The sequence below is a fragment of the Chlorocebus sabaeus genome, chromosome 8, assembly GCF_047675955.1.
Source record: "Chlorocebus sabaeus isolate Y175 chromosome 8, mChlSab1.0.hap1, whole genome shotgun sequence".
In the NCBI taxonomy this organism is placed as follows: Eukaryota; Metazoa; Chordata; class Mammalia; order Primates; family Cercopithecidae; genus Chlorocebus; species Chlorocebus sabaeus.
The window spans coordinates 112,247,270-112,256,915 of NC_132911.1; the positions used below are offsets into that span (position 1 = coordinate 112,247,270).

The 9,646-nt window shown below is 39.9% G+C and overlaps 1 pseudogene; it reads left to right on the plus strand.

Annotated features, from left to right (window-relative positions):
- The first annotated feature begins 1,451 nt into the window (after window positions 1-1,451).
- Window positions 1,452-2,476, plus strand: LOC119624792 (dnaJ homolog subfamily B member 6-like; annotated as a pseudogene).
- The last annotated feature ends 7,170 nt before the right edge of the window (window positions 2,477-9,646 follow it).

Genomic DNA, 9,646 nt, shown 5'->3' on the forward strand with positions numbered 1-9,646 from the left:
TACTCTCTTCCAGAAATACCCTTTCACACACCCAGAACTAATGTTTCACCAGCTATCTAAAAAATCATTACAGGAGCTTCCCTTCATTGGTCTTTTATTTGTATAACATGTTACTTGAAGAATAAGTCGACTCATTTGTGAAATGTTAGAAACCGTGGATCGCTATTGGTGGTGATGGTTGGGTGAAGGGAAGCAGTAGGGCTAAAATTACTCATTTTTTTCCTCAGGATATTACTTCTTTGCTATAGTCATGGTGTGTTCTAAGCAGCCCACGGCACTTCTAGTAATACGCTTTTCCACTTGATAAATATTGTAATTGCTGTGTCCTCTCCTCCTTCCTCGAACCACATTTGTTGTGCAGCTTGGACTTACAATTTTAATGATACCACATTATACTGTACTCAAAACCATTTACTGTTATAAAAAAACTTAGCTAATGGACCAAAGTAATGTCCTTTTTTTTTTTTTTTTTGAGTCTCAATCTGTCACCCAGGCTGGACTGCTTCCTGAATTCAAGCGATTCTCCTGCCTCAGCCTCACGAGTAGCTGAGACAGGAGTGTGCCACTACTTCTGGCTGATTTTTTTTTTTTTTTTTTTTTTTTGCATTTTTAGTAGAGATGGGTTTTTGCCATGTTGGCCAGGCTGGTCTCGAACTCCTGACCTCAAGTAATCCCCCTGCCTTGACCTCCCAAAGTACTGGGATTACGAGCGTGAGCTACCGTGCCCGGCCCAACGTAATGCCTTGACTCTTCTTCCCTTTGAATGAGTTTCTTTTCAAACGGCATAATGCCTAGGAAGCTAAGCAAGAGTCATTGTCTCCAGATTTCTGGGCCACTCCTCAATCCCAAGAGGCCCAGGCATGTTTCTTTTACCATCAGTCCCCTGAAATTCTCATGAAAATACAACCAGTAGGTCTACCTTCCTCCCCTGCCTGCTAAAACATGCCTGGAATACTATTCACACATTACTAGAAATCACTTTAAAAATTGAGATGATATGCAAATTTTTACTTTACACAAAATGAATAAAGATAAGTTGCTGTTACATTTGGAAGAAAAAATGGGCAACTTTATTGCGTACGTTTATTAGGAGCTATGCATCATTTCCAAATTCAGGAAGTCATGGTTTCCTGCTAGTACTGACTAAAAAGCAGTAGCTAAATGGATTGGTAGAGCTAATTAGGTCATTTAAAATTATTGTTTCCACCACTTTCAATAAAGGATATATTTATTTTCTTTGTAATATTTAAACACAGCAGTTATAATTTAAACAAATAAGTAAAAGAATGCACAGACTTATTCACAAAACAAGCCCACTGTTTTATATTTTAAAATTTTTTAGCTTCATTCAATGAATTCCGGTGGGATTTGGTTAGTTTAATTTCTTTTCGGTTTTAGTTAGGAAACCCTACTGCCATTGTGGGTAGTTATGCTAGAGGAATATTTATGTTTTTATTTGATTACATTTAATGTTAGTGATTTTTTATTTAATTAAATTTTAGTGATGTTATATTCTCAGTTGGATTTTGTTTTTAAAGAGCGGAGCAGGCTGCTGCCACAAGCACAGCGGTGCTGGAGCCTAGAGGAGACCCGGGCTACCGCTTCGCCTCCCCTGTATCTCACTGCCAGTAGCTTCCGTCTTTGGACCTGTTCCAACAATCTGTTAAAACATGGTGGATTACTATGAAGTTCTAGGCGTGCAGAGACATGCTTCAACTGAGGATATTAAAAAGGCATATGGAAAACTGGCACTGAAGTAACACCCAGATAAAAATCCTGAGAAGAAAGAAGAAGCCGCCGGGCGTGTTGGCTCACACCTGTAATCCCAGCACTTTGGGAGGCCGAGGAGGGTGGATCACAAGGTCAGGAGGTCCAGACCGTCTTGGCTAATACGGTGAAATCCCGTCTCTACTAAAAAAAAAAAAAAAAAAAAAATTAGCCGGGCGTGGTGGCGGGTGCCTGTAGTCCCAGCTACTCGGGAGGCTGAGGCAGGAGAATGGCGTGAACCCGGGAGGCGGAGCTTGCAGTGAGCCAAGATTGCGCCACCACCCTCCAGCCTGGGCGACAGAGCGAGACTCCGTCTCAAAAAAAAAAAAAAAAAAAAAAAAAAAAAAGAAGCCGAGGCCTGTGAAGTGCTCTCAGATAGATGCTAAAAAGCAGGACATCTATGAAAAATATGGCAAAGAAGGGTTAATTGGTGGAGAGGAGGTGGAAGTCATTTTGACAGTTCCTGTGAGTTTGGCTTCACATTCCCTAACCCAGATGATGTCTTCAGGGAAGTTTTTGGTGGAAGTTTTTGACTTCTTTGGATTTACTTCATTCAGGTCACTAGGTCATGGGAGTCTCACTTCATTCTCTTCCACCTCATTTGGTAGTACTGGGATGGGCAACTTCAAATTGCTATCAACTTTTACTAAAATGGTTGGTAGAAAAATTACTACAAAGAGGATTGTCGAGAATGGTCAAGAAGGAATAGATGTTGAAAAAGACGGCTAAAGTCCTAAACGATAAATGGTAAGAAGCAGCTTCTGGCTTGGGTAACAAGTAATTCAATGCATACATTTAACAGAAATGTCAAACAATGACAAGTGCTATTTGAGGATTAATAGGAACTTTTTTTTTTTTTTTTTGAGACAAAGTCTCGCTCTGCTGCCCAGGCTGGAATGCAGTGGTGTGATCTCGGCTCACTTCAACCTCTGCCTCCTGGGTTCAAGGGATTCTCCTGCCTCAGCCTCCAGAGTAGCTGGGACTACAGGTGCGTGCTACCAAGCCCAGCTAATTTTTTTCATATTTTTAGCAGAGACAGGGTTCCGCCGTGTTAGTCAGGATGGTCTTGATCGCCTGACCTTGTGATCTGCCCACCTCGGCCTCCCAAAGTTCTGGGATTACAGGCGTGAGCCACTGCGCCAGGCCAACAGGAACTTCTTTTTAAGATTTCAAACAAACACGACTTTCAGTATAATTGTATCTAAAGTATTTATAAACAGCTCATCAGAGCCCGTATTTGTCATAGACTTTTGAGTTTATTGTTGGGAATTTTTTTTTTTTTTTTTTTTTTTGTCTTTAAAGTTGTTGAAATCTCTGTGTGCACTTTGCCTTTTTAGTAAACTTATTCCAAGGTGAGACTTTACCCTTTTGTAGTAGGACGAGATTGCATGCTAACACCAGCATGGATCTGCTTTTCTGTTGTGTCTGAAATGTGAGCCTCCTAGTATTGTCCTGCTGTGAAATTAACATTGACAGGATGAATCTTCTACAGCAACAGTCTTCAACATTTTTGGCACCAGGGTCCGGTTTCATGGAAGACAATTTCTGCATGGATGGGGTGGGAGTGGGGGATGGTTTGGGGATGATTCAATCACATTACATTTATTGTGCACTTTATTTCTATTATTACTATTACACAGTAATATATAATGAAATAATTATACAGCTCATCTTAATGTAGAATCAGGGGGAGCCCTGAGCTTGTGTTCCTGAAGTCCCATTTGGGAGTGATGGGAGACAGTGACAGATCATCAGGCATTAGATTCTCATAAGAAGCATGACGTCTAGATCTGTCACATGTGCAGTTTACAGTGGGGTCCACGTTCCTATGAGAATCTAATACTGCACTGATCTGACAGGAGGTGGAACTCAGGAGATATTGCCAGCAATGGGGAGTGGCTGTAAATACAGATGATGCTTTGCTGGTTTGACCACTGCTCACCTCCTGCTATGTGACCCAGTTCCTACAGGCCACAGACTGCTACAGGTCAGTGGCCCGAGAGTTGGGGACTCCTGTTCTACAGAAATAACTTCAATTTTTTTTTTCAGTATTTAGTAGTGAAAGATAATAATGCAATAATGGTAATACATTTCTAGTTTAATATAAATTAATAATGTTTTCCAGTGGTGCATGAATGCTGGCAACTTGGTAAGTTTTGACAATTGTTTAAATATGTACTATCAAGCTTAGGTTTAAACAAGTATAGCTGTGGCCAGGCACAGTGGCTCACACCTGTAATCCCAGCACTTTGGGAGGCCAAGGCGGGCGGATCACCTGAGGTCGGGAGTTCAAGACTAGCCTGGCCAATATGGTGAAACCCTGTCTCTACTAAAAATTTAAAAAATTAGCTGGGCATGGAGGTGTGTGCCTGTAGTTCTAGCTACTCAGGAGGCTGAGGCAGGAGAATTGCTTGAACCTGGGAGGCGGAGGTTGCAGTGAGCTGAGATCCTGCCACTGCCCTACAGCCTGGTCGAGAGAGCAGGACTCTGTCTCAAAAAAAAAACAAAACAAACAAGCAAACAAACAAAAACAAAAAACAAAAAAAAGGAAAGCTGGTAAGCTGGGTCTTTATGATTTGCTTAAAAAAATAAAAAAGAAAGAAAATTGACATGAATGTGTTTGGTGCATTCTTTCCTGAGTGGAAAAAAAAAAAAAAAAAAAAAAAAAGAATGGAGCAAATGAAACCAAATATTTACTTAAAGTCATTTTAAATATTGTGCAAGTACGTGCTTATTGAGAAAGCTGAACTTTCTCTAAGACAGATCCCCTCCAATGTCTACATTTTAACTGCAGATTAGTTTGAGATTGGGGCCTTGTGAAACAAAATAAGTATTCAGAAAAACATTATTTTATTTGTGGTAGTGAGCAGAGGCGAGAAGGAGGGGAAAGGCCTGCAGTAGATGAACCATCCCTTGAGATTTTCTAGAAGGGGCCACTAAGAATTTTCTTTGGATTTTTCAAGTGTAAGGATGTATCTGAGTCACTTCATCAGCTCATCCTGTACTGTCATAGCTGAGAATGAAAAGACACTGTCAGCAGCCTTGAGTCAGCCATAAAACCAAGGCTCCTCAGGGATGAGTGGCAATACCAGGGTCCCAACAAAAACTTTGTTCCTGAGTAGTTCTCCTCCTTCCTGCAGTTATTAACTCAGGTCTTCGTCCTCAACAACTTCTTAAGAGATGACAAATTACATCCCTGGTCTTGTGTCTTTCATCCTGAAGTGCACAACGATTGCCTAAGACAAACATTTCATGAACTGTCTCTTCTTGAACTCTCTCATTTCTGCCCTGCTTTTCAGAGTTGATTGACTAGTTTCTCTACTTCTCTACACCCTGTTCTCACTTTTACCTCTGTCCCATTTTACCCTTTCAGGCCACCATTCCATTATTAAAAGCATTCTGAGATATTGACCCTTCCATTCTCTTCTTTCATTTCCTTGGTTGACCCTAAACTTAGAATCCTTAGATTCTGGAGCTATAAGGGATCTTAAGGGTTAATTTGCTTCACTGTCTTATAGATGAATGAAGTCCAGAGAAATTAACTGTTCAAGGTTATGTAGCTCCATACGAACACTACTAGGAGTATTTTCACTACAGATCCCTCAAGTTTGTTAATATTATTATTATATTTAGTAATAATTTATACCTTATTTTTTGGCATCATATAGTAGAAATAAATTTGATGTTGATGTGAAAAAGGTAATTTATTTATTGAACATGTACTATGTGTCAAAAATTGTTCTACATACTGGAAATTCAGCTGTGAATAAAGTAGGAAAAAAACCTTCAACATTCATGGACTTTGCATGGTGGAAAATAGATTCTAAATGGATACACAAGTAAAATATATAATGGTTGTCGTGGTGCTGGAAATTTAAGTTGGGGGTTGGGGGAGACGTGAAACCAAGGCTTTCGAAGTGAGGAAACTGAATGTGCTGAACCCAAATCAAAGAACTAGAGGCCTTTCTTGACTGATTTCATTTTTCTAATGAAGGATTGCCAATTATAATTCTTCTGAAGTCTTTTTTTTCTTCCTTCTGATAGGAACACTGTAAAGTTATTTGGTAGAAAGTACTATAATGAAAGGGCGATTTTGCCCTGGCTGCCACCCTCATTACTTTCATTTATTTTTGTTGATCTCACTCCTCACAGAGGCATGATTCACCCATTGATACGGCAGTCACTAGCTAAGTTAATCGAAATCTGAAACTTGAATTTCTTCACTTTCAAGAACTGAGTTTCTCACTTGAAGGCAAAAGATGATTAATCAAGGATTCAAGTAAGAGGAAAAACATGGTGCAGGGGCAGCCTGGAGCTGCCGGGGCTTCAGCTCAAATACCCATGGTATGGACATTCACAGAAGAGGGCGACAGCCTGGAGACTGAAGAAGGCATTGGCACAGAAAACAGAGGAATAAGTACTGACTCATTGTCTCTGTTTTTTCCTAACCCAGTGAACTAGGAACTCACTGTACACTATTTTAAAACTGAGGAGGATGGGCAGTCTTTAATTATATGGGAGTAATTAAATAAGGAAATAGTATAGCAGACTATATATATATGTCTTTTCTTCTGTGTGTGATGGAGTCTCACTCTGTCTCCCGGACTGGAGTACAGTGCCACCGTGTCAGCTCACTGCAACTTCTGTCTCCTGGGTTGAAACAATTCTCCTGCTTAGCATCCCAAGTAACTGGGATTTTAGGTGCCTACCACCATGCCTGGCTAATTTTTTAATATTTTTAGTAGAGACAGGGTTTCACCATGTTGGCCAGGCTGGTCTCAAACTCCTGATCTCAGGTGATCCGCCCACCTTGGCCTCCCAAAGTGCTGGGATTACAGGCATGAGCCACTGCATCCACCCCCAAACTATATCTTTAAGGAGACGTGAGTTCAAATCCTGGCTCTAGTACTTACTAGTTTTGTGATCTTAGAAAGCGTGATTGATTAATGACTGTGAAACTTGGTTTCTGCTCCTATAAGATAATAATACTAATTTATGCTCCTAGGATATTAGAGAGAATTTTTAGAAAGAAGTAAATCTTTGGTCTAGTGGTTCTAGGAGAAATTCACATCCAAGGTCGGTCATTCAGCTTGCTGGGGGAATTCAGTCCTTGTGGTTGTAGGATCGCAGTCCTTGTTTCCCTCCTGGCTGTCAGGAAGGGACTTTTCTCAGCATCCAAGGAGCTTCCTACATTTCTTCCTACGTGGCCCCATCCATCTTCAAGCCAGATTTATGTATACATGACATATGTACCACATCATATACTATATTATATTTATTATATTATGTATATGTGTGTATGTGTCATTGTTAAGTGACAATGTCACACACACATCATATATATAATGTCTATTATATATATGATACATACACATTTTGTGTTACTTTTTTTTCTTTTTTTTGAGACGGAGTCTCACTCTGTAGCCCAGGCTGGAGTGCGGTGGCCAGATCTCAGCTCACTGCAAGCTCCGCCTCCCGGGTCCACGCCATTCTCCTGCCTCAGCCTCCTGAGTAGCTGGGACTACAGGCGCCCGCCACCTCGCCCGGCTAGTTATTTTGTATTTTTTAGTAGAGACGGGGTTTCACCGTGTTAGCCAGGATGGTCTCGATCTCCTGACCTCGTGATCCATCTGTCTCGGCCTCCCAAAGTGCTGGGATTACAGGCTTGAGCCACCGCGCCCGGCCCATTTTGTGTTACTTAACAACGAGGATACATTCTGACAAATGTGCTGTTAGGTGATTTCATCAACATACAAACACCATGGAGTGTACTTACACAAGCATAGATGGTATAGCCTACCACACATCTAGGCTATATGGTATAGCCTGCTGCCTCTGGGCTACATGTACTGCCTCTATGCTATACAGCATGTTACTGTACTGAATACTGCAGGCAATTGTAACACAGTCGTGTTTGTGTATCTAAACATATCTAAACATAGAACTGGTACAGTAAAAATATGATATAAAAGATGAAAAACAATACACCTGTATAGGGCACTTAGAATGGAATTTGCAGGACCGGAAGTTGCTCTGGCTGAGTTGGTAAGTGAGTTGTGAGTCTACACAATTGTTGACTTTATAAACACTGTACACTTGGGCTACATGAAATTTATAAAAACAGTTTTTCAATAATAAATTAACTTTAGCTTACTGTAACTTTTTTAGTTTATAAACTTACATTTTTTAGCTTTTGACTTGTGATAGGTTAAAACACAAACATTTCACAGTTATAAAGAATATTTTCTTTCTTTATATCTGTAGTCTATAAACTTTTCCCTATTTTGAAAAGTTTTTATTTTCATTTTTACTTTTTAAACTTTTTATTAAAAGCTAAGACACAAACACACACATTAGCCCAGACCCACGCAGGGTCAGAATCATCAATATCACTGTCTCCCAATTCCATATCTTGCCCCACTGGAAGGTCTTTAGGGACAATAACACACATGGAGCTGTTGTTTTCTACGGTAACGATGCCTTCTTCTCGAATACCTCTGAGGAGCTTCCCGAAGCTGTTTTACAGTTAACTTTATTCTTTAATAAGTAGAAGGAGCACACTCTAAAATAGCAATACAGAGAATATTATAGTAAATACATAAACTGGTAATATAGTGGTTTATTGTCACTATCAAGTATTACGTACCGTACATAATTGTATGTGCTAGACTTTTATATGACTGGCAGCACAGTAGGTTTGTTTACACTAGCATCATCACAAATACCTGAATAATGTGTTGTGCTATGATGTTACGATGGCTACAACGTAACTAGGTGATAAGAATTTTTCACCTCCGTTATAATCTTACCAGGCTACCATCATATATGCGACTTGTCATTGACTGAAATACTGTTATATGGCATATGACTGTAGATAGATATGCACAAACATATAGATGTATATATACACATATATAATGATATATACACACATACACATGTATATAAAGAGATTTATTATAAGAAATTGACTCACACAACTATGGCAGTGATCAAGTCCCAGGATCAGAAGGGTAAACTGGCAAGCAAGAGATCCACGACAGGTGAATGGTTTAGCTCAGTCCAAGTCTAGAGCCTGAGAACTAGGAGAGCAAACGGTGTAGTTCCTGGCCAAAGACTGGCAGACTTGACACCAGAAAAGTCAATGTTTCCACTTGAAGGCTGTTAGGCAGGAAGAATTCTCTCTTACTCAGGAACGGATGATTTTATTCATTCTATTCAAGGCTTTAATTGATTGGATGAGACTCACCCATATCAGGGAGCACAATCTGCTTCTTTCAGTGTGTTGACTTAGGTGTTAATCTCATCCAAAACATCTTCACAAAAGGATCCAGAATAATGTTTGACCAAATATTTAGGCCCTTGTGGCACAAACAAATCACATTTCACTTATTGAACATTTATTCTATGACTACTTACTACTCTTAATTCATTTAATCTTTACAAGTGACCTTATGGGCGGGTCCTACTCCCAGCATGATTTTCTATATGAAGATGTGAAGAAGAGAGAGAGACATTAAGAAAAATTCTCAATGACTCACAAGCAGTAAATAGCAGATCCAGGCCTTTAATCCAGCTGCACTTCTCAGACTCAGTACATTGCTCCTGTTGCTCAATCATCTGACCAAAGAAGATGGAAATCCACCAGGTTTTATCCAAAGGAACTGAGTCTTTGGTGGACCAACCCAGTTGTGTTTCACTGATATATCTATAAATGAGCAGTTGGCTCCCTGGAGGAATGTAGGAGAAACTTTCTAGCAATGTAAAATAATTAACCATGTTCAGATCTTTAGCAGACTTATGTGGGTTAGAAGGATGAATTAACAGCATATTACTTATTGAAACAGCATGCAATAACCTTTATTTGTGGGGCCAATGC